Source organism: Neocloeon triangulifer, unplaced genomic scaffold (assembly GCF_031216515.1).
Source record: "Neocloeon triangulifer isolate White Clay Creek 2 clone unplaced genomic scaffold, ASM3121651v1 ptg000013l, whole genome shotgun sequence".
NCBI classification, from domain to species: domain Eukaryota; kingdom Metazoa; phylum Arthropoda; class Insecta; order Ephemeroptera; family Baetidae; genus Neocloeon; species Neocloeon triangulifer.
This window is the reverse complement of record NW_026775555.1, coordinates 4,159,973-4,182,433: the sequence shown is the minus strand read 5'-3', so window position 1 is coordinate 4,182,433 and position 22,461 is coordinate 4,159,973. Positions and strand designations below refer to the sequence as shown.

The 22,461-nt window shown below is 37.4% G+C and overlaps 1 protein-coding gene across 7 annotated transcripts in view; it reads right to left on the bottom strand.

Moving 5' to 3' along the window:
• The window catches only part of LOC132199112 (myocyte-specific enhancer factor 2), an 80,628-nt gene that overhangs the window by 34,807 nt on the left and 23,360 nt on the right, over nt 1-22,461 (bottom strand). The window contains exon 1 of one of the 7 annotated variants that reach the window (XM_059623599.1): nt 19,883-20,122. The exons of 5 other annotated variants lie outside the window; for them this stretch is intronic. The gene's annotated coding sequence lies outside the window, so the exon portion shown is untranslated. Of the gene's footprint in view, nt 1-8,504; nt 8,619-19,882; nt 20,123-22,461 lie in introns of those variants that run through there. One more of the 7 variants, XM_059623598.1, reaches the window with a different exon arrangement.

Genomic DNA, 22,461 nt, shown 5'->3' with positions numbered 1-22,461 from the left:
TCGCTCGTCAACAGCATTTGAAATATCGCTCGACGTTTTTGACGCAAATTGGGTCGGTGCATTTCATAAAATTGGCAACACCTAATTCTCCGGTCGCACGCACGCATCATTTTCCAGCGTGAGAACAATTTCAAAACTGAACAAAGTTTTTATTCAAAAGCAGTTCAACAACGGAAAAAGGCTTGCCCGTTTCCCGCCGACGTCACGAGCGTCAAACTGCCGGGATTATGTGTGCTTTAATGTGCTCGGCTAATTCCGTGTTTTACTGTAATTGCTGGTTAAGCTGCGGAGGTAATTTTAATAATGCGAAGCAGCAAAACAGACAATTGGCGCAAACGGCGCTCGCGAAATTTGTCTTTACGAGCCGGGTAAATGGAGAGGAATGAATGAGGCTCTTTTGCTAACTGCAACGCACGAGACAAGACAACGCCTGCAACTTGGAGAGTTAGGCAACCTGCACGACCTCTGAGTTCTGGAGGATGAAAAATGAGAAGATTTTCTTGCAGCAGTGCGATATAATATAAAATATAAATTTAACATTGATTTAAAACGAAATTTTAATTAAAACTTCCCAATGATTAAAAATTATAGACAACAAGTTAAAAAATTTATAATTACTCTCAGAAAAAAAAGTTTTTCTTATTGTTAGAAATGAGGTTTATTGACTTTTTTTGCAGAAATATTTTGTTTAATTAAATTATAAGAAGAATTGTAATAAATTGATTTTTATATGAGGCAGAAAAATCATGTTAATTTCCGTGGAAAAATCAAATTTATTCGCAGAAATGAATTAGCCCATGCGTGCTCTGGCGATAGACGGAGAGGATTTCAGCAGAGGCCGGCGAAATGAAGCACGTAAGCAGCTCTTCTTGCGAGCAAATTTTTTTAAAACTCGAGTAGTTGTTAAAGAGCAGGCTGGGTATGCTGCTGACTAGCTCAAGGAGAGACGGGGCTCGGGCAAGTCGGTCGGTCGGTTGGGCGGGCGGGTAGGTAGGTAAGGGGATGTGTTGTGATGATTCTCGGTGGCAGTCGGCCAAGTGGCCGAGGCAAAAATCCGAGAGGTAAAACACGCAGCACCAGCAGCAGCCAAGAATCAAAACTTCAAGGCAGAACAATCAGGTCAGCGAGAGAGAGGGAGACGTCGCTCGGTGTGGCGTGCATACATAAAATATATACACACGGATACATAACATAGCGAGAGATTGAGTGAGAGCAGAGAAGAGGAGCGGACCAGAGCAGGAGCAAAATATTTTGGCGTTTGGGCCAAGTGCTTCGTTCCGCTCTGGCTTTCCGCGACCAACAAGACAGGACTTGATAACCCATGAAAATAATATTCTTATTAAAGTTTTTGAAAATATTAATCAAGTAATAATTGAATATCAAATTTACACATAATCTTTGAATTAATAATAAATTGATTTGAGATCTGCATATAAGTACAAAAATAAAAGCAATAAAGCTATTGAAGTTATGGTTAATTTAAAAATATACGCTTTTTAGAATTGAGTCTGCCTATATTATTTTATTTCCATTCATTTTAAATTCCTTTTTAGAAGCAAAATTAATGATTCATCAACTTTACCTTTAGAAATTGGTGGAAATTGGATTAATTTAATTTAATAAGAAGAGCAAATTTGTAGAATTTACAACATTTCTTGTAGCAATGATGATGTTGATGATCATATTTAAATAATCAAATTGACTTTAAAGAAAAACCGAGAAAAACAGTATTCATTTTCCCGATTGAATTGACTATGAGCAAATTCTCAAATCCACAAAATTTAATTTTTTATTTTTAAATAAAATGAAAAATAATTAACATTTTTAACTACTATTTACAAAAAAATATAACAAAAATTAACATATTAATAAAAATTTTGTTTTTAACTAAAATATTTAGTTATCCAGTGTTATGAGTTTGGGATTTAAAGAAAATGAAAATCCAGTTTTGTAAAAAACTGAATAATATGAAGCAAAATAAATATTTGTAAAATGTTAATAAAATGTTTGAAAGTTTCTTCATGAGAATCTCATGAATTATTTTGCAGCATATTGGCTCTGACGCATGTAGAGTTACACTTGTCTATGAAGTCAAATTTAATATTCATTTAAATAATAATCAAACAAACACTCCTGTCTGGCCCTGATAGTGAGTTTAACTTTGCTCTTAAGCCGTCTGTCGTTGAAGGTATGCAGAAAAAAATTGACTTGTCATTGGTGATTACAAGTTGGGACTAAATTCACCCTGAAGCAATGTTGAATGTGGGCGATCTAAGCCTTAATAATGCCTGATGTGTACATCAAGTTTCGAATGTGCTGAATGAACCTCTGAGTAATCTCGTGATAATTCGCAGGTTTCCTCTTTGAGTGCGAGGCGGGAGAGAAACATATTGGATTTGTCGAGAGAGCAGAGCAGTGGCAGAGTTCTTGCCCAACAACCACCTACCTGCCTGCCTGTGTACACCTCTACACCCTGGCAACCGGAGAATGACGTACCGGTTGTCAAGCAACACGCCCGACCGACCGACCGACCGACATTGCAGACTCGGGGCTAAAGAGTAGCGGCGAAAAACGCCGCCGGATCACAGCACAGGCGTGTATATCATAGGCGGCACTTTCACGCCTGCACGGAGCAGTCGGCCGCATTAAAGGCCACTTTGTTTCTTTCTAATGTGCCCCGCGGTGAAAGGGCGACGATTTTCGTCCGCTCTGATACATATACAGAGGGTTGTATATATCTTGTCAGTCGCCCTTGTTTTGCGTGGGAGATGAGATGGAGAAAATTTTTGAACTAGTTGGAGTTTAAAAAAAAAAATAAGACAAATATCTTGTCAGTAAAATTAAACGCTAAAAACTAAATTTAAAGCTTAACATTTGATGTGGATCCATATTTTTTTAATATTGTTCTTTGAAACTAAAGAGCTTGATTGAATTTTAATGAGAATTTTAAATATTTACTTATTTTATTTAGATACATACAATTTTCATCAAAATTGAATTTAATTGCAAAGAACAATATAAAAAATATTATAAAAGATTGAAACCGGGCGAACCTCGTTGCAAAGAAAAAATGAAAAAATAAAGGACAACTGACCCCAAATTTTTTCATTTTTTCTTTGCAACGAGGTTCGCCCGGTTTCAATCAATATAAAAAATATTGTTTTAATTTTTATTTCTGCAAAGAGTCTCTATCAATATAAAATTTTTACCAAAGGTCATGAACAAAAACTGAATTACTCTTTGACCTATATATATTTTTGTTCCGTAAAGAAAACTACTTGGGACACTCATCTCATTCTTTAAAACCCCAAGCCCGGAGCTATAGAAATAGTATCTTATTTTTATTGTTATTTTTTTTCATTAGATCAATGTAAATTTGATTTCAAATTATTTGTTGATATTATTTTGTCAACTTGATTGATATGAACTTAGTTTGATGAAAATTTTGTCAATTTTAATGGAGCCAATTCCGAGGAAACAATAATTTTAGAAAATCTCATAAAATCTTAATGATCAAAAATTCACTTATTCCAATTTTCTTAAGATATTTCCATCTTCAAACTCAAACCAATGCTAATGAATAAAAAATAATCATCAAAATTAATCAGGATCTTTTTGCAAAATCCTTATAAATGCTCACGATTTTATTTTTTATCAATTGAAATGACATTTGACGTCAGTAAGTTTGCAGGCGCCTCTTGATGGTAATAAAATTTGTTGCTGAAATGTCTGGGCATCGCATTGGGTCAACAAAGGGGTGCGAATTCGGCCTTTTAAGTGCTGAAACACGCGTAGAGGGACAAAGTGGCAGCAGAAAGAAAAAATTATAGCCTCCGTGGGACGGTGCTCGTAAAACGGTGTGCGAAACAAAACGGCTGCCATTCACGCGCGGTGATCAATAAGGAATGGGCGGCCGAGTAAACAAGAACGCATAAAGGGACGTCCAGAGCAGACGTCCTGCTCCTTTCCTCGCTCGGGCGTGAAATAAAAGCCCGACGGCGGAGGCAAAATATTGGCGATGTGCCTCCTGCTCTCTCTCTCTCCGTCGAGGGCCTTTGCCGATATTGATTGGCAACTGATACCTGGTATATTAGGTGGAATTCCACAGTCTTTCCAACATCATCGTGCGAGCGTTAACGTGGAAAAAGGGAAAATGAACGGACAGGGCTCGTCAAGGAGGAAATTTACTGGCGAAATATATCTTTCGATGCTCGCCTGAAGGGGAATTGGAGGCGAAATCTTTTTGATTGGATTGTTATTCCAGTTGATCGGGTGTCTTATTGAGAGGTCACGCAAGGTTTCAAGTAAAAATTTCACCCCAAAAAAATAATAATTACAAAAAAGGTAAAAAATTTGTTCAATATTTGGATTAATTTTGTTTCTTGTTAAAATTTCTTGATACATTTCAAATAAATCAGAATAGTTTTGAATTTGAAACTTAAGGTCTGATTGGAATCCAAGCAAATGCGATTCAGTTGGCAAACACACTAGGTGTATAATTTCCGAGTCAACCGCACGGCTAATCAATCCAGAGAACAATATCGGCACGAAGCCCATCAACAATCGCTCACCGAGCAGTGCCTGTAACTTTTATTGAGTGTAAAACTTCTCTCGTTTGCAATGTGCCGCTTCTGGGGGTGGATATTGTGTTTGCATTGTTATTATGGAGGCGTTCGCCGCCCTTGAGCAAAGTTTACATTATTGTACATTCGCGAGAGAGAGACGCTGGGAAATCGTCAAATGCAATTATACGCCACTGAATTGGCAAACAAGCGAGCTGATTATTGTTTGGTCTCGCTGATCCTTTAATTGGAAATTGATTTCATCATTTTTGCAGGGAAAACAGTCAGATTGGTGTGTTCATTGTTGAATTTGATTTGAAATTGCAAACACAAAACGTGCTGATTTTCAAAAGCGTGTGAAGAGGAAGAATAATTTAATTTCTGGTTGTTTCTTCAGTTTCATTTTTATAAAATTATTTAATTTCAGTTTTATTCAATTAAATTAATTAAAATTTTCTTTCTCCCTCAGGTTCATTTTAAGATGTTTTTCTGCTAATTTAATATTCTACAAAGAATATTACAATCCACGGGATGCTTAAAGAAAAATTTCAAACTCACTTTTAAACCAAAAAAATGTTTCAAAAAAATGAGTGAGTTTTTTTTAATATTTTTTATTGATGATTACTAAATTTTTTAAGAAAAAAAAAATAATTTTTGGACAAAGCGGCACCACCGCACTAGCAAGAATTTTGCTAAAACTTCCGAGAACCAGAAGAAGAAAGTTTTTGAAATTAATCCAGTTAATTTTACTTTCAATTAGAGACAACCTTTGAAACATGAAATCAGAAACGGAATTTCCTTGTTCATCAACTCACTTCGATTCTAATTAAACTTGCCAAAACATTCCATCAAGTCTTTCCTTGAGCATTAATTACAGCGGTTTGGGACCGAATTTGGGTCTAAATGACGAGCTGCAAGGAAAAATAAACAGGAAAAGCCTTTAATTAATAGTGGAGCCAGGACAGGTGCTCGCTTGTGAAAAACAAACAACCCCGTTATTTTTCGAAGGGGGTACGCGGGGCAATTACCGACGGCGGGTGGCGTGTTTTGCCTTGGCACTGCAGCCGTCATTGGCGCGAAACACGTGTACGAAGTGTGTGCGGCGCCTTTCAGAGGAAAATCGCGTTTTTCCACCAACTGGTCGGGTCATGTACAGCCAAGAACACGTGCGAATTTTTAGTACCTCGCTCGCGGGGGCTGTCATTAGCAGTTTAATAAATAAGCGCCGGTCCAGCTGACAGATGCAGAAAAGGGCTCGAGGCACACACACGCAGCAGACACATTCGCGCGAGACACGTCCCTGTTCTCTTCCGCCCATATGGAGAGAGTGAAAGATGGACATGGCCCTGCGTGCATGTCGGCCGGCCGCCCGCACACACATGCCCTTTAACCCCTCTCAAATGCGGCGTGAAATTTGTGAATGGGTGAGACGAATGCTCGCTCGCTCCTCCAACACGTGCCGATGCAGCGTGGAGAGAACAACGAACCTCGGCACCCTCTCACCCTTTGAAACGTGCTGGCCACTGGGCTCAGTTTGAAAAATATATATATGAAAATTTGCAGATTTTAAAGTGAAGCAAAAAATTAAAGTCTAAATATTTAAATCCCAAATAAGAAAGATGCAGAATTTTAGTGACAAATGCTAATTTTAATGAGACTGATTGAAAAAGTGCAATTTTTTTTTAAATTTTTTTAGATTAAAGAGTGATTTTTTTTTTTAATTTCTGAGTGTTTATGAATTTTTTTTAATAACTCATTTAATTTTTGCCAATGAAAATGATTTCTATGCATTTTTTTTGTTAGATATTTAAAAAATCTGAAGGTAGATTATTATGCAAAATTTATAATGCAGAGGTTTTCTAAATTGTTTTGTGTCATCAAGGTTTTTGTAGGTTTCCCGGTACGTCATCAAAATAAAAATGGAAACTCCAGCAAAAAGAAGCGACGCATTTTTTGAAACAAATAATTTTAAATAATTGAAATAGGATTCACATTAATGAAGTTTGATCCTAGGGCTATTATGCCTTAAAAATGTAACATTAAATTTAAATGATATTTTAATACAAGTTTTCGATTACAAAAATCTATTTGAAAAGATGGAAGTTAAAAAGATCCGAAGGATGAAAAAAATATTTGTTTCAAAGTTTCCAATATAACATTGAAATTTTTCAATAAACTCAAATTGTATATTGTGAACTCCGCACGTATTCATACTTCCATGTTTTATTTTTTCCTCGCCAAAAAATAATTTCCTGCGCTTGCAGCATTCAAATAATAGGCTGAAGCGGAATCCTTTGTTCATTTGCCAACCGGAAAAGTATTGGGAAACGAGTGGAATCATTATGAACGTTGAAACCGAAAATTAAAAGCAGGTTTTATATCCACTGCCAAAAGTTTTGAACATTAAAATTCAAACCAACTTTGACGTGTGAGAAAAAAGTTTGTGTCCATTTTATTATTTATTATGTTTTTTTATTACTTAATTTGGCAGGGAATGCTCAATAATGAAGGTGTATTTATGTGAAGTGCTGAAAGTGATTGATGGCGCGCCCAAGAGTGAATTACAAAACAATTCCCATGCTGTCATGTAAGGGATTCTGACAGGTTGAGAGAATTACGTGAAAGAATCCCTGCGACCTCCGTGAATATTCCGGGTAATGCATTTGAAAATTCAAATTATGCAGCTAAATAGAGAGAGAATCGATCCAATCGCGTTAATAAATTCTCATAATCATCTTGATTTCTGGCCGGCGTCCCATGGCCGACGGCGAGGAATTTATGCCAGGTGAGTGCAAAATTCATTCGCTTGAGACATTATTATTATAATTGTGCGCGAAAATGCAACACACTGGCCGAGCAAGCGAATGAGTTGAGCCGCGGCCAGCTCCGGTGACGACATTCCGAGTTAGAGGAACAAGAAAAGGGCACGTGATCTCGAGCTTCTCCGATCTTCAACACGGCCAGCGAAGAACTTGTTTTCGGTGGCGCAACCAAATTTTTGGCCAGATCGCCGTATTTATTGCTAATTGTTCAACCGGTCTCATTAACGGAGAGCGTCTCTCTCAAAATTCGCCACGTCTGCGTGGTCAAATTTAAAATTCGAGACAACGATCAATCATTTCTCTGCATTAATAATGTGGATTGTCTAGACAAATTTCACTTTGATTTTAAAAAGTTTTGGCACTGGTCTCTGCATTTTGAAGTTCTAGAGCAATGCTTGAATCACCTGAGCAATCCAAACATTGTTGGCAGAGCCAGAGAAATAATAATTTGAAAATTTAATATTTCGTTACAATGAATTGGAAAAATTATAAGAAAAATCAATCATATCATTTACAAATATCAAACAGAATCAAACTAAAGTCTAGAATTTATCTACTTTGATATGAGATGAAAACAATTAATGTTTATTATTTGATCACAAGAGAGGCGAATTGTCAAATAAAAAACAAAGTGATCTACCTTTTCAGTTGGGCTTTTCGACCAGTGCAAGGTTTGCTCTTGAATGAAACGTACAAACGTGGAGCGAGAGGCGCAGCTGCCGGTCCAGCACACAGGAAAATGATTGACCTTCCATCCTGTCTGATGTGCTGGATACGTGCATTTGTGACACAACAGACCAAGTGACAAAAAAAATATCGTCCATCGTGTTTTAAAATATTGAAAGAAAATAATCTGATTATCATAAAATTACTCGAAATTATTTTCTATTTGGTAACAAAATATTTAAATTTTCCATTTTCCAATGCACATACGATTTCCATGAATTTTCATGCAAATTTTCAGCCGTAACTTTGGTCATTTGCGTCGCTGGTGGAATAATTAGGCGGTCAGGTCGATTCTAAGCTTGATTTTCGTACAGGCCCCCGCGGTTTTGGGCGCGCTCGGCAATTATTCAAGTGTCGATATATTAAAATGAATTATGGCGTGATTTGCGCTTACCTTGGCTGCCCTGTGAGCGAGGTGCTGGGTCGGCAATTTTCAGCGGCGACTGCTGCTGGACCGAGGGCCGCCCCTCGGAGTCGCGACGGGCACAGGCGCTCTGATGGCCTCGCACTTATTGGTTGCAGCGCGCGCGGATTCGCAAAAAAAAAAAAACATACCGGCCCAAGAGTAAGAATGAATTGCGTCGTAATTACCATTTGATTTTATCTTTCTTTCCCAATTGCGTCTCTCGATAAACACCTGGTTTGGGCTGATGAATTTAATTTACGCACACTCAAGTCAGTTTGTAATTTTAAGCACTTTAGAAAATTTTTATTGAAGTTACAAAATTTTAGGAGCGAAAAAAGTAAATGAATAAATAAGGTCATGACAAATTTTATTAAGAAAAAAATTCATGTTTATTTAAAACTTATTATAACATTATTATGACCAAATCTTGCTTATTTCTTATTTTTATAAATAAATATTTTTAAACTAATTTTTTTTTAAATAATTTATCTTTATTGTAGTTTTTTTATTCATGAAATACATTAAAAATTTATTAAATAAAAACCAAAATTTTATTCTAAACGTTACAACTGTGGTCAAAATAAATTTGTTCCCTAACTGGACAAATGGCATCAAACAATAATTAATAATTAAATTTACAAGGCACAGCATGCTCAGCCGTTCGTTTATTATTTTTCATTATTAATATAAATAATTAGCTCTTAATTATCAATGCCCCCGAGTCATTCAATTTAATTAACGCGAGAGACTGCAATTAAATTTCACATTTCCTCGTCGAATATTTAATTTACTCGACAAAGCTGCTCGGTCGCATCAAACAAAGGAATGCTTTTGGGAATCAGTCAACGTTTGCGCCATTAAGGGACGCGTTCGCAGGGCAGCGATGCGTTATTATTTGAAAAAGGATGGCCGGGAAGCGCGCCTCATCAAAAATGCCAGAGGACCTACGTCTGCATTACACACGGAATTACTGGAATTCTTCAGTAGCAGGAAATTTCAATATTGATTTACGGCCGCCGATTACATGGCAAACGTATAAAAACATAGAATATTTGCTCGATTGCTGACCATTCACAAAAGCAAATATTAGCTCGGCTGATAAAAACTCGTACACAGAAGTTTGGATCGACATGACCTGTACATTATATACAACAGCGTCAACAGCACTGAGCGTTTGTACACATAAACACAAAAAAGCCTCAGCGACGAGTATTGATAACTTGCCCACGCAGTTTAATATTGACTACGGATTTTCAACTCGATTTAATTATAGGCTTTTAAAATTAAAAGCTTTGAAAACGATTTGACAAAAAGCTTTTCCAGTTTTATTTCGGAAAAAATTAATTAAACTAATTTATTTATGATTCTCTTTAATTAAAATTGCTTAGACTAAAAGTAATTAAATTGTAAAAGAATAAATAAATAAAAGACCGGCTGTTGTAGATAGTTCAACATGCAGAATAGCACCAAATAATTATTGCAATAAAAAAATATGATGAAACACTTAAAAGTTGCAGCAAATTAAGAATTAATTTGTAAATTTGGTATAATTCATATTAAAATATGTCTCTTTCCAATAGCAACTCCATCACAAAAGCAGGACCTGTCGAGATTTTGACCGAAAAAATTGCGTGTCAAATTGATTTTATAATAAATCATGAATAATTCATGAAAATAAAGTTAAAAATAATCTAAATGAAGAGATCGGCATCTTCTTGAGTGTCAACTTCTTCAAACAAATTAAAACTAATCAAAATAAATAAAATAATAAAAATAATATCAGAGAGCTCAAAAAAATGACACAGGACAAAAAAATCTAGTTCAATTTTTACTTTGATTTTACTGCATGAATTTCTTTTTAATAAAAAATGTGATTGTCAATTAAAGGGATTAGAAATATAGAAACATCACATCGTGAGATATATAAGTGAATTATTGATGCAATTTGCTCTCTTTTCTCGCGAATAATAAATCTTTCGAGGCGAAACAAACCTTGGCTTTCGCACATTTCTGTTTTGTGTTTTGCTGGCGCGGGAAATTGCGCCCTTGTTTCTGCCTCGTCGCAGATTTACGGCCAGACGCATAAATTAGGCCGGTTTGTGTGCATCATCATGCAGAGCTCATCTCCTCAAGAGAGAGAGCTACCGGATGAATATCTATATATGCGAGAGCGGAATTATTTATCGGTTTCTGTGCAGCAGCCACTTGGCCGCGGCGACGCTTCAGAGTGTAATGCACTTCTTGTGGCACGCGGACCGGCTAAGCGTGTGTATTGCGCAGCGACTCGGTGCTTCTTCGATTTACTGAATGAAATGCCATCGACGATGATGGAAAACAATGTCTGCGTACCATAAACATCCATTGGGAAAGAGAATAAACTAACGCAAATGCAGAGAAGCGATCGCGGCAAACCAATCGGCGCTGCCCGGCGCGGGCCTGCACCGCCGCATTACTCTGTGATTATTTTTCTTGTTTGACCTCGATCCAAACACATCTGTCTGTCCATCTCCGATCATAAATATTTGAGCTCGCCGCCATGAGATCAACCCTCTGCCAGAGCTTTTTGGTTTTCCCGCATTAATTGAATAATTCCGATTGAGGTCGGCGCACAATTTCAGTTCGGAATGTTTGGCATTGGTGCTCTGATGGTTTTAACAAAATCGCAAACTAAATTTGAATAAAATGTAAAATGAATTTTGTGTAGAGTTGTGTCATCTTTGCGTTGTTAAGTGTTTTCCAAATTCCCGTTTTTATTTTTCAAAGAAATCTTATCATTGATTCGGAAACTTAGAGAGAGAGAAACAATGCTCGGATAATGAATAAAAATGTCAAAATTTTAACTTTTAATTGGAAATTTTAATTCTTTTCAAAACAGTTTCGGATTTCTGTTTCCAAAGAAAAGAAAAAATTCCACTTAAAAGTGAAAAAAAAATCAAGAATCTGTTTTGAAAAGAATTAAAATTTCCAAATAAAAGTTGAAATTTTGACGTTCAAATTTGTTTTCCGAGCATTGGTTTTCTCGCTCAGTTTCTGAATCGACGCTATGAATTCTTTGTAAAATGAATTAAGTTTTTTTTTTTTAAATAAAAAAGTCTTGTAGGTTCTTTGACCTTTCTTTCTTCAGTGACAACTTAAATGATAAAGTTTTTCCGGTGCGACAGAAGCAGGAAAAAACTGACTTTCCTGCATTCCAATCTACTTTTCTTTTATATAACTGTAAAATAAAAATTTGCTGTTTTTATCTGAAATTTCGTAGCGAGCACGTTTTTCCTTTATACACGTCAGAAATTTACTTATCAAAACGGAAGCAATTTTGTGCAATTAACTCAGTGTGTTTTGAAAATGCAGCTCGCAATCTGTGCCACGCAGGTTGCATATCTGCGCCGGCCGAGCTGTTTCGCTTTTTCAACACCATTTGAAAAAGGTTGGGAAATTATTTATTACTTTGTGGTCAGATATGCTAACAAATTTCGACGCGGCCAGTCCAGAATGCTCCCTAATCCCGGGGCTGGTGCCAAAAGAGCGCCGCACACTGGCCCACCGCCAAAAATCATCATTCCAAAAGACGTTTTCCATCTCGAAATTTCAAAAGAAAGTGGACAGGAGGGAAAAGATAGATTAAAAAATAAGAAATGCGGTCTCGGGCAGACTAAACAGATTTCGAGAGCGTTTGTCTCTTGAAAATGATGGTTTTTCAGCGCTGGCGACACATTTCTCCACTGCACACGACGAGGGAAGTAAGCAAAGGCGAGAATCGGTGCCAAAGAAGAAGAAGAGGTGAGATTTGGAGGCTGCGAGAGGTGAAACACGCCGGGGGTTTGTGTGTGAGTGCACGGTACAGAGCATACAACACACATAGGGGAACGGCAGGCACGCGTTTCTAAACTTAGCTCTCTGCGTGGTGGATCTCTTGCTCGCTCGCAACAGGGGCACTTTGGGCACGCGGCCATAATTCGTGATGCTCGACGAGTAAAAGCAACAAAAACTACGTCATTTAGAGGAGAAAAGTCGTTAAAATGCACGCACCGCCGGCTAGAATGATCGGCAGCATCCAGAAGCCGCTCTCGGCGCACTTGGATTTTTAGTTTTAAAAAAAATCGGCCCACGATTATATTTCTCGGGTCCGATTGGAAATCGGCCTCCGTGATACGAGAGCGGCCTGAGTAAATAAATAAATGATGCAACGCTCCTCCTAGATATCGCGGCGTTTGGCAGAGTCCAGCTTAGGGGAAGGAAGCGGAGGGCTGCGGGGAGGTTCTCAAGTCTCTGGCGGCGGCACCGGCCGCGCTTCTCATGCCTTTTATGGTGCCAAGCGCCGCGTGCCGAGGGGCCTCTGGAGGAGCCCCTCCCGGACGCCGGCCGACTCGCCGCCCAGAAAACGCCATCAAGAGGCAAAATTAATGCCCCGAACGGCACCTACGAGCCTTTTGTGCTCGCTGCTTTGTGGCCCCGCGCGCCGCCGCCGCCGTTATTAAACTTTCGGCCAGAGACGGTCTGCGCTGGAAAGTTTGACGCGCAGAAAATCGCGTCCCGACAGCCGTTTTAATTATGCACCGTTCGATTAACAGGCGGAAATCGACGCCGAGTTTATTACATTTGACCATAAGTCAATAATTAGGAATTAGAAAGGCAGCAAGATTATTTTTCTTAATTGTCGGCGTCCAATAATATTTTAAGTGTGAATTAATGACCGTCAGCGAAGTCTCACTGTTTCATCCGGTTTCATCTAATCATTGCAATGCTGAACAAATACTCACGACTCATGATTAAATGTTCAAATTGTTATAATTGAATGTCAAATAATAGTTTTAACTACACGGATTACTAATCTTTAAAATTTGGTGGTTAAATTTGATAATTTAATTTCTTTAAATATTATCGCATAATAAATTGCATTTAAGAACCGAAGCCCGGGAGAGAGTAGAATTTTATTCCATCACCAATTCCTCAAATGGATCTGGACCCCAGGTATTTAGTTGATAATTATTAAATTAATTAATTAAACAATAAAAGCTTTATATTCAACTTAAAAAATGTATTAGGTTATTTAAGAAATTAATTTTTTAATTATTGAAATAAGAAAAGAACAATAAAAATTATTAAAAATGTTTAGAAACTATTAATTAAGAATAATTTTTAAAAATTTATAATTATTTAACTTAAATTTTTTTCTACAAAGACAAATATGTACACGCAATTAAGGCACGTAATGCAAAAAGCTGAACGCTGACTTTTTGATGTAGTCAGAGATTTCAAAATTCGTGCTCGTCTCGCCGTTCACATTACCGAGATATAAAGTTGCAGCCAACACAACAGGCTCTGCCCTTGCAATAAAATGAGATGCACACCAGCTAGCTGCGCAATTTATACGGAGAATTTTATAACTCGTGCTTGTCACTCCGTCTAATGACAACATTCATAATTCATAATACAATAATTCCGTCACCGTGCATTGTAAATTCTGCACTTAATGCAACCGTATAAAATCAAACAAATATTAAATATATTGCTAGGGCTGCGCTCTAATCAATTTTCCCAGAGACGATTCGCCAAATTTGGAAGGTCATGAATATTCATCTGATTCATTAATAGTTTCATTGTGTCAAATTGTGCACAATTTCGCGAGTCGCATCACGTGCGGTGGCGGCGGAGACGTGATCCACGCCTCCGGATCCTGCGAGGCAAAACACATATTATAAGTTTCGACGTTGTCGACGAGACGCAGACTTTTGCACGTAGTGAAAATTATTGTTTACATTTCCTCGCTCAGATTCACACGGAGAGATAAGCGAGTGATTTACGATCATTTTGAGAGGAAGAGACTGTCTGACCAAAAGCCAAATAATCTCCGCTTCAGGTGCGCAACTTTGTAAGGAAAAGGGAGGATCGAATGTTTGCCAAGAGTGCAGTTTTGTGATTGAATTCGGCGCAGTTTGTTAAAAATGAGATGGATCTTTTCAAGAGCTAATTAGCAAAGGACGTTGAAGAGGTAGCTCAAAATCACTCAAGATTCATTAGGAGAGAGGCTCATTTTAGCAAAATGCAAATTTATTGAACTAGTCGAAGAAGACAAAAAGATTTCTGCTCAATTGTTCATACTTTTAATGAACGTAGTGAGTTTTTTTTTTAAAGAAAAAAACTTTAGATTGTTAGACTGACATGAGTTGAAGAAATAATATAGAGATGAACGCTGTATTGTTTTAATTTTTCAACTTGTTTTGTGGGAAATTATTTTAATAATTAATTATTTATTTATTATTAATAACTGATGAGAGCGGGTTGTGCGGAAACCATTGGACGCAATAAAAAATGACGTGCCGGAAATCGCATGGCACAGTTTGACATCACAGAGGCAAAAGTCGGTGCAAAAATTGAAAATTATAAAAATTCTGGGAAATCAAACATGGCTGCTTTTATACATCAGCGAATGTGGGAATTTTTTGGAAAACTGTATAACCATTCAAGGCAACGTATTTATTATTATGACGGATGGAAAAATTCTCTCTCGCGCGCCCCATTTCATTCATTATTCATCCGAATGTCCGAGTGACGCGCGAGCGAGTGCGTCAGAATTGAAGATGTTCCAGCGTCGATATCACGGCACACGGCGCCGCTCCCTGAAAAGTGATCAACTAACGAAACGCCATTGGCGATCTCCGATAGCATGCATAAGTCAAAAAGGCACGGAGAGCTTTTGGGAAATCGGAGGCGAGTGGGCGCCAACTTCCCTCTGAGCGGAACCATCGCAGATTGGCGCCAACCTTGACCTTCCGATCGAGCAACGGAAAAGCTAATCGCGACGGAGAAAGGGCCAATATTGACACCTGACTCCCTCCATTCATTATTAAAAGGAGACGACGAAATAATTGTCTTTCCGTGTCGCCCTCCGGCAGTGGACGCGTCGCAAGCGGATTTGCAATTCAATCAAAAATGCAATTACCAAAGATGTGATCCACATTTCTATCAGCAGGGGTCTCATAAAAAATTATGCAGAAATTGTCTTTCAATTTACAGATATTTTAAAATATTTGTAATTTAATTTATTACTTGTTTATATTTTAGACAGAATTATATATATTCCTCCCTTTTAGTAAGTAATCTGTAAAAATAAATATTCTGTTTTGGGTGTAAAACTTAAATAAAATTATCCTTCAAACTTTAATTCCTCGTTTTTTTTCAGGCTGAAACAAAGTATTTTATTGGCCTGTGCCCTTACTTGAGCTTGCGGAAGGCAAGCTCCAATCTTAATTATATTATTAGGGTATTTATTTTTAATTTTTTTATTTCAAATAGATTTCCAACTAAATGAAGAGCGCAATTCCTCTGGGAAAATAGAAACTAGAATATATTCCTTATACGAGTAAAAAATTTTGTTCGAGAAAATTGTAAAGCATGGAGATAAACTGTTTTGCAACAGAAAAAAATTATATATAAAAAAATGCTTATAATTGTAATACAAAATGTTTACTATTAAAATTTCATTGGAAGTTGCTGATTATTTTAATTAATTTTTATTTGATAAAGACATTGATTGTTAAATTTAAAAAACAAACTGCACATTCATTTTTCCTAGAATTTATTAAAAAGACACCCATTCATATATTAAATTATTAATGAATGTTTTTTTCCTCATTTATTTACTCCCGGAAAACATTGCACTTTGGCTTCCTGCATTAAAAATAATTTCAAGCTGACCGCCGCACTTAATGAGCAAATTCCAATTGAAAGTGGCACCAGTGGCAATTCGTCTCGAAAGCACTTGGCTGACACGAGTGAAAATCCGTCTGCGCGTTCGAATTTTATTACAAGAAGCACCTTTCGGGGGCTGCGCCGATAATTTGTTAAGTAGAGACTGGAGCCACGAGTCGCTATCTCATTATGCACACGCGGCTGCGGCACGAGCACCGCGTGTGCTGCAGCAACAAGGACCGCGCGCGGCGGATGGAATTTCCTGTGGATCATCACGCGGCCATTAAAAACGTTAGATAGAGAGAGCCTAGCAAGCGGAGCCCCTAACGCGGGGACCGAGTGAGAACCCAAAATAGAATCGGCAGGGTGCTTTCGAGGAGCCAGCGAAGAGATGCGGTTGATGCACAGCCTCGCTGCTGCTCACTCGTCTCTTCTCTTCTTGATTCGAGATTTACAGACGAGGCACGCGAGTCATTATAACAAACTGTGCGGCGCATATCGGAACACATGGCACCGGCAGCAGCCAGTCGCGGGGTGCAGATAAGCCGCGAGCGGCCCCCTGACGTCCCGTCCCGCACCAGGAAAACATACGCCGGCCGAGACTTGCGATTAGTCAGACTTTTGCGAAATCCGCTCTTCCGAGTGTTTGTTATTTTCTTCAATTGCAGAGGCCAATTCACGAAAGGCCAGCAAAACTCGATGTTACAATAAAATTTGATTTTCTTGGGTCGCATAAAAATAATTTACATTTTATTGGGAAGAAAATAAATGAAAAAATTATATGAATAAGCTTTTTTCAACGTAAAAACAGCGGCGAACAAATAGTATGATTTATTTTGTTATAAGCTTCAGTTAAATTACATTATATTAATAAGTCTTTCTTTTTTATTTAAAAAATTAAATATTAACTAATTATTTTAATATATAATTTATTTGATTTTTATATTTTTATGCGTTGCTGATTTAAAATTTGTTTTATAACAAAAAAAAATGAGCGCCTTACAATTAGATTTCTTTTATTAAACAATATATATAAACCTTAACAGCAAATTTTGGTTATACCTAATTCTGGAATTACTTGAAGTCCAATTCATGGTTTTCTTTTAATTTTATTCGTGTGGTGTGATTTATATTTCAGCATTACTTTGGCAAAATGTCTGGAATTTGGAATTATGTTGGAACATAATTAAAATAGTAAAAAGTAATTAGGCAAAATTAATGAATTGAATTATTTTGAAGCAAAGTACAAAAATTAATTCACCACAGACAGAGCAAAAAGTGATTCGAAAGTCGTTTAAGTTAATTATTTCGCTCCAACATGTCACAATAATTGCAATTCTGTAGAACTTGCAATATAATATGGTATCCGCCGGACCGGTCACGTCCGCGATCGCATAAAATCCGCGAGCTTCCGCGAAATTAGCAAGAATTAAATTGGGTCGAATTGGCGACCGAGAGTGCGATGCGCAAGCAACGGCACTGTCTGACGTCACGAATTCGATCGCCTCGTGAAAATTCACTAAAACATCATTGGCTCTCAAGTCTCAACCAGAGAGCGTGAAAATTGTCGGTCGTGCGGAATATCGTTTTTTTTTTCTTAATTGTTTTATCGCGATTACGAGTTAGGATTTATGGTATGCTCATGTGTGTGTGTGTGCCCGACGAAAAATGCAAATTAATGTATCTCACCGAGTGTGTTATCAGCGTATTATGCACCCTGAATTAATATTATTATAGCCGAGACGTCGCTGCATAAATAAATTATATAGCGGAAAAGTGACGGGGCAGCTTCGTATCTTCGGTTGAGCCGCCGAGTCACGCCATTCCTCGTTTTCTTTCTTAGATATTTCTCGTGTGCATCTCGCAGGCTGCCCTGTTGGTCGCGCCGTTGCTTCACTTTTCTTAATACTTCTCGTGCGCGGCTTATTACGGTCTAATTGATAAGATAGTGCCTGTGTTTGTGTATGTGTTCGCGGTGGAAATTTATTCAAAACACTGCGCCGCGCATTTCTCTACATGTTTTATAGACTCGCTGAGCTCCGTACGACAATATGAGCGAGGGAAATTGAGACATGTATACGTTTTCACAACTTTATTTATTTTGAATGGATTCGCCTTTGGTGCGAGCGTACGTCATAATGGCGTCATCGAAGAAAAAAAATTTATTTCGTTTCCCTCTGCCAGGGAAAAGTGAATATTTTATTCCTGATATCTTTCAATAAGAGATGTTTGCGTGTTCAGGTTCTATACTTTTCGTTATTCCAAAAATTTGTCCTTAGAAATGGAGAACATACAAAGTTTCGCGTAGAGCAAAATATTCAAAGGCCAGAAGGTATGAGAAATATGAGATATAAGAATAAGAGATTGAATTGCATAAATTTAATAAACAAAATTTAAATGCATAGTTGCCATATATTTTTTAATTACTCTTCATAGATATTTTAGCACCTGAAATAAGTGGGAAATTTCTGAATCGCAATCAAAATAAATCACTACCTATTAATTTGCTTTGCCAATTTATTCCCTTAAAGAATAATCCAATATTTTATGAATGAAATAAAATAATATTGTGGTAGAAGTTCACGATCGAGCGGATCGAGGGTTGATTCATAGTGATTTGAATTTAAAATCGACTTTTCCTCAATGGGTTTTGTGAGTTGATTATTGTTTCAGAAAAAGCAATAATTTTCACACAAAAAGGGTTAACTTGAACGATTTTTTCTATTAAAGATTGATTTTTGTACTAATTCTTCTCAAATGATTTCCCAGCTCATGAATTATGGTTTCAGCCTTTACATGTAGAGCAGGATATGTTTTTTCTTAAACAGTAAACAACACGTAAACCCATTGAGGAAAAGCCGATTTTAAATTCAAATCACCAAAAATGAGATAAAATTAAAATAAAGAAATAGTAAAAAAAAAATTATTTTATTTTTAATATTAAATCAATTTTTTTGGAAGTTATAATTTTATAGGTTTAAAGGGTTCTGCTTAATTAAAACACTGATGCTTTAAATTACATGAACTGAACATTTTAGGCATTCAAACTTAATTTGCTTAGAAACATTTTGTTAAGGTGATCTTCCGCTTAAAAGGCAGACGTAGGAAATTGTTAAATAAAATATTATAACAAATAAATATTATAAATCATAGAAAAAACGTTGCAGTTAATTTTTACAACTGGATTGAGCGCGGTGATACGGAGCAAAACGGTTTTAACACTTATGCGCTTTTTTGCTGACAATCCTCTCACATAACTCAATCCATTAGCATTTATTCGATCAGATAAGCGCATAATAATTTCCATCAACTCGGAAAAAACCAGCCGAGCGTGAATAAAAAAGCAAGCGAAACCCGTTCGTCGCGTCGACGACGCACCTCGATGCAAATGTAAAATAAAAAACTTGAAAAAGTGGCGCGTGCATGCAAATTTATATAAGATATAACTGCAGTTCGGACGAAACTCGTTTTCGCGAAAAATAATTTTTTAATCAACGCACAAAAACCAAAAACTATACCAAATAAACTAGGACGGAGATAAGCGTCAGGTTTTGCTGGTTAATGCGATTTAAATGCGGCGGCGGCAGCGGCGCAGGCTGTCTTTATACATGCCAGGCTAACAAGTAGTGTAATAAAAAATAATGTTCACGGTCGCGGTGCTTTGTGTGTGTAATTACCATTTCAATAGAGCACGAGGGCGTGAATGCATGCGCGGCACCCGCTCGCGTGCTCCGGTGACGTCAGCCGGCGCAAAGGACGTGCTTGGCGGGGATGGGGGCAGCGCAGCCATGACCTCGCCGCCACCCCCGAACCGGCGGCGATTGCTCTTGGATCGGCAATCGCGGAGGCATCCTCGGAAGGAATTGATAGATCCGCGCGCACGGCACGAGCGGTGCAAACTGCGTGGCTGCGGCCGAGCGAGTCTCACAATAAGGGCGGTTCGAGCATTACTGAACCAAATTTAAGTCTTCTTTTCTTAGCCCCATCGCTTTTATTTCAGTACTGAGTATTTTTGAACCTTTGCGGGGCCAAACGGCCGCATATATGATGCAAGAAATAGTAGCGCGGGATATTAAAAGACGACGGCATGCTGAAGGTGTTGCGGCGGCCGAGGCGGTGGTGGTGTCTGCTGTGTTATGGGTTAATAATACTCGCCGCACACGCGGGTCGCCGCGCTGCTATTTCCGCCTCTTTTAGCAGGGATGATTTTGTATTTTTAAAAATCCACTCCCGCCTTTTGGCTATATTTATAATCCACGGGCCATACTACGGCTGCTTTCTTTCGTATTTCATTCACTTTCTTGTTCATTCAGACTTTTCGCCACTCTTCGCATGCACAAAAGCGTGGCCGTGCTCGAGGGATTATGATTGAACCACCCTTGCATTGTGTGCTTGTTGCGACACAAAGGCGCGAGTTCGAATCGACTACTTTGCGAAATCCTCAAAGAGCAAATCAAATTAAATTAGCATCTTACGTTTTTTTCCTCAATTTTTTTAGTAATAATGAACAAAATGAATTTTTTTCTATTGTTAAGAATTTCTTCAAAGGACTTTTGCGCAAGTTCCTACAGCGTACTTGAAGAAATTGAAATTGAATTAAAATTTTGAAATGCAAGTTTAATATTTGCTTCAAGAAATTGCCACTCGAGGAGATGATCATGAAAATGAAGAGATTGGGCTTTTCCTCATAGCGAAATTAGTTTTTATTCAAAAACAAATGGTCAGTTTCGGTCAGCGAGCAGCGCGTTTGCTCATGAAATAGGTTGGTAAATGAATTTGTTAGTTTTAGGATTAAAATTTTTATGTTAAAATGTATTTTTCTCTCTCCAATTTTGCTGATTTTTGTATTTTTCTTGCTCATGATATAGGGTCGGAAACTGGTAGAGCCATTTTTTTTTTAACAATTTTTACAACGAGGAAAAGCCCGATCTCTTCGTTTCCGAAAGTTTAATAATAATTATTAAATAAATAAAAGGAATAAAAATCATCTCCGCACTCTAATTATTTCCTTCTGCACCTAAAATCATAGTTCAACAATCAATAGAAATTTATGAAAGTTGAGCAATTTTCTTGTTTTAACTTTTATTTAAAAAAATTTAAATGCCATGTTTTATTGTACATTTTGTAATGAAACGCAATTTACGAAACACTAATTTGCAGTTTAAAATTTCAGCTTCCAACTGAAAATGTCAAGTGCCCTCGAGAACTCTTTTGTCTGCATTCCAGGACTAAAAATGCTTCAACCCTGTCTGTCTCTGTGACTCTGTTGCGACGTACAAAAATTTGCCCTCGACAACAAGCATCCGAGCGCGCACAAAGGCTCACGTTAAAAAGCAACTCGACAGTTCTATTACTTTTTTCTGTACAAAATCGCAGCAGGCAATCAATTTTGATTCACCCCGGCAGGGCAAACAGCAATTTTGTGCCGCTGAAAAAAAGGGCAGAGCAAATTGATTCAAAAGTCATTCCGTCCGAGGGTTAAAACATTCACACTGCGGGAGCGCGCAGCAGCCTTTGTTAATAAAAATTATTTTCCTGCTCGTTACAAAAAACCGGAGCAGGTGCGGCCCATAAGTATCCAAACATTTGCTTTGGTTTCGGTCCAAGCGAGTGATCTCATCCACTCTCTGCAACTCGCAGCATCCCTTGCGTGAAATTCTATACCGCGTTTTCCTTCGGCTAGATGCGTTGGCGGAGAGAACGAGATGTGAGAGGACAAAGTTTATTTCTCGTTCAATTTTAAGGTTTCTGTAGCAGTGAATAACACTTTCCGCCCTGGCAAAGGGCGAGAGTCAGGTAGGACAAATTGTAAAGAGTAAATAGAAGAAAGTTTGCGCGACAATGACGAACTGATGCTCCGCGTTTCCATGGAGATGCACAAAAAGAAACTGGAGCACAAAAGAGTTATTGATTTTTTTTTATCTCTCTGGTTGTGAATATTGTGAATGCTATGATAATTCAATCGGGAGTTTAGAAAATTAATTTCAAAGCCTAACGACCAATCAGCAATATTTTTTTCTACGTTTTTATTTGATGAGTTTGTTATATTTTTTCGCCTTGGGAGGTGAAGTTTGTATTTTATATGTGGCATCCTCTTTGATTGTATTTCTATACAAATAAAATTAATATTAAGAATTAATTAATAAACAAACAAAAATTAAGAATGTGAAAAAAATAGAAATCTTTCCGCAGCTTTAATTGTACAAATTTGTAACATAATTTTCATATAATTTAAATAATTTCTATCAAAAATTGC